This window comes from Sinocyclocheilus grahami, unplaced genomic scaffold (assembly GCF_001515645.1).
Source record: "Sinocyclocheilus grahami isolate Dianchi unplaced genomic scaffold, SAMN03320097.WGS_v1.1 scaffold772.1, whole genome shotgun sequence".
NCBI classification, from domain to species: Eukaryota; Metazoa; Chordata; class Actinopteri; order Cypriniformes; family Cyprinidae; genus Sinocyclocheilus; species Sinocyclocheilus grahami.
Genome location: NW_015505951.1, coordinates 939425 through 942592, shown reverse-complemented (window position 1 = coordinate 942592; position 3168 = coordinate 939425). Strand labels below are relative to the sequence as shown.

The following is a 3168-nucleotide window of genomic DNA, read 5'->3' as shown; positions in this document are numbered from 1 at the left end:
TGTCCCTCTTAAATAGAGCAGAGTTTGTTGTTTTATTAAAAGGCTGTGATGTCTTAGATCCTCTGGAGGTTTTGCAACTTTTGCAAAATTTAAAGAACATGACAGTTACCCCTGGAGATACCAAATGATGCTTTCCAAATGAGGAAAGCTTGTAGCTGCTTTAAAGCGCTGGTATGTGCTAAACCACAGTCATGGGGAAAATCCTAGCAAATCAGACATGGGAAGACCTCATGGTACATGTTTTAAGTATCAGTCCAGTGTAAACCACACATTTTGGCACAGATGGAGAGCAGCATTAGGGAAGCTAATTTCATACTCAAAACAACAAATGTTACAGAATAAACATGGAACATAAGAGGGCCCAGCAGAGAACCTTGGGGAACTCATATGGAATAATCCAGTAAAGGGTCTTTCTTTCATATATTATTGTCCACAAATTCCTTGGAGCTTTTTAAGTAATACAAAAAAAAGGTTTCTTCTCACTCTTTCATGGCATGTTGACAAATAATTGCCAAAACCAGTTTCCTGAAGTTTCTTGTATAATAGAGTACAAAGGTTTCCATGTGATAATGTTGTGAACTTCCACCCGAGACCAGATGCCCAGCATTGAATAAAGTAAGCCCAGATGCAGACTTGTCCTCCTGTATACAAATTGTCCAAGTATGCAAAGCATTTGTTTGTGTGTCATGAGTCTAGCATGTGTTTACACAACTGTATCTCTTGGAAAGAAATCAAGTTTGCAGCTGCAGCACCAAATAATTCATCGCCCGCTCCGCGCCCAGGAGAAGCCACAGGTAGTTGATGAAGTGGCAGTGCCAAGCATCCCAACTGGCATAGACAAAGCGCAGCTGCTGAGAGTCAACGCAGCCAGATGCTGCCGTCAACGTGCCATGTGTTCTAAGAAGGGCAAGAGGGGGAGAGTGAGGCGCTTGCCAAGGCATTCTCATCTGGTGCCAACCTGACACATGTTTTTGGAACACCCCTTGATTTCTGTTCCCTACTCACTCTCCAAATCTTTAAAAAAAAGAGGGGGCATCTCTCTTCTCCCACAGTTTTCAGCGAATCCTGGGCCAACCAAATGGGGAGCTGGCGCCCACTGCCGGACATGTTACCTGCTAACATAGTGACTGAGAAGATACCGGGCTGGCGGACAGCCATTGTAGCTATGCGTCAAATATATGCTCACCGAGTTGCCTTCTGCTCGCCGGTCACCCTTCGGTCTTCTTTCCAAATCAATCAGATTGTTGATGAGCGAATATGTTTGAAGAGCAGCTGGAATTTCAAAATTCATACCAAGAGCATGCTAGGATCCAAGCCTGGTTCCGTTAAAAAGAAAATCATTGAATTCCTCATGAAAGAAGAAGGATGTCCATCAAAACCTCTACATCACATGCAATACAAAGTGCCAATAATCAATTAAGTCATTTAAAGCCTTAAGGAGAGTGTTCTCGCTTCCAGCTCTTTCTGTGGTGGTGAATGGCTCCTTCGTTGACGATACTACTTCTCAAACTGGAGGGGAGATTCTCAGACAAAGCTTTCAGTTTGCAGGAACATGCCATCCCTATTTACCACGGAGGGGTTTAGGGAAGTGAGAACTTTTTGAATGAGTGCCATGTCTGAACAATTCTTATTTGAGGCCCGCGACTGCCAGCTGGTGGCTAAGTGTGCCCGTGCTGTGAGCTGATGCCAAAACCAGTTGGCATGATGAAGCTTGGGTGAGAACAGTGTGATGGCAAAATACACGCTTAGATGTCAATACTCACCAACTTCTGTCCATCTGTCTGTCTGCCTCATCCTATTTTCATACTAGTTGTATGTATGTGTATCAAGTGGTTGACTTTTTCTGCAAAAAAAAAAAAAAAATAGACTGCATTTTTGTTATTACATTGTATTGTTATAATTTCTAATATATCTAAATGTTACATAACAGCTAAGGCCAACATTTCTAACAGATGACATCCATATCACTAAAACAAGATATTCTATAGCCTACTTCTTGTCTGTTTTGAAAACAAAGATAATGTTTTGGTTAATGTATTTTCCCTTATTTATAATCGCACCTAAGTTAAATGCTAAAATAAAATCTAAAGATTTTGTTGTGGCTTACAAAATGCAAAGCTCTTTGATAAGGCAAGAAAATGGTCCAAGTCAAGAGCCTGGTAAATAAAGGTTCCGCTTTGCTTCGATTTCCACACGGATGAATTTTAACGGCGCACCGCATCCAGTATGACTTTCGGTAAGAAACGTATTCTTCATTCATGTTTGAGGAAGGTCTTGTAGTTCTGTTACGATTTTATGCATAGCGAGCTCAGATAACGTTATAAAGACTAACCTTTCGAGCTGTCCACAACAGGGCGTCTTCAGAAGTGTAAGAAATGTGGGATAACATGTTGTATGGAGACTACTTGAATTGAACTGTTGTTTTAAGATTGACTTTTATAATGTTTGGGTCTCAGGTTGGGTTCCCCTGTGCTGTTTGTGAAAAATGAATGAACGAACGAACGAATGAATAATAAAGGAAAATGTAATAAAAATAATAATAATTTATATTTATTTATGTAATAATAGTTTTCCCTCTAAAATTGTGTAATGTTCCTCTGACCTTATCAAGTAATGTGACAAGGGGAAGAGAAAACATTTTAAATTCAGTTGTTAAAGAATTACAGGAATTTCTCAAAAGAAAGATTTTATACTGCTAAAAGAGGCTTGGAAAAGACATTTTCATCAGTCTCAATGAATTACAATAAATGTGTTTCTGTCTTATGAGGCTTGGGATTTCTGAGACCCCCCCCCCCCATATATAAAAAAACAACTTATAAATAGTGCCTGAATCTCTGCATTCTATTAATAAGTACATGCATATATTTGTGTGTGTGTGTATGTGTGTGTGTGTGTGTGTGTGTGAGAGAGTGTGTGTGTGTGTGAGTGTGTGTGTGTGTGTGTGTGTACTGGTTTATATATCCTTGTGGGGACTTAAACCTGAATACACACAGACTAAAAATGTGGATTTATTCATCTTCTGAAAGCTGAATAAATCCCACGGGTACAAAAGCTTATACATCATACAGAATTACATTTTTGGAAATTCTAAAAATGCAGAAAGTTTCCTGTGAGGGGTAGGGTTGGTGTAGGGCAATAGAATATACGGTCTGTACAGTAGAAAAACCA

General features: G+C 39.7%; 1 protein-coding gene across 1 annotated transcript in view; it reads left to right on the top strand.

The window, feature by feature from the left end:
- Positions 1-2174: 2174 nt before the first annotated feature.
- Positions 2175-3168, top strand: part of LOC107561460 (acyl-CoA synthetase family member 3, mitochondrial-like) — a 36023-nt gene continuing 35029 nt past the window's right edge. The window contains exon 1 of the mRNA XM_016245915.1: positions 2175-2236. The gene's annotated coding sequence lies outside the window, so the exon portion shown is untranslated. The remainder of the gene's footprint in view (positions 2237-3168) is intronic.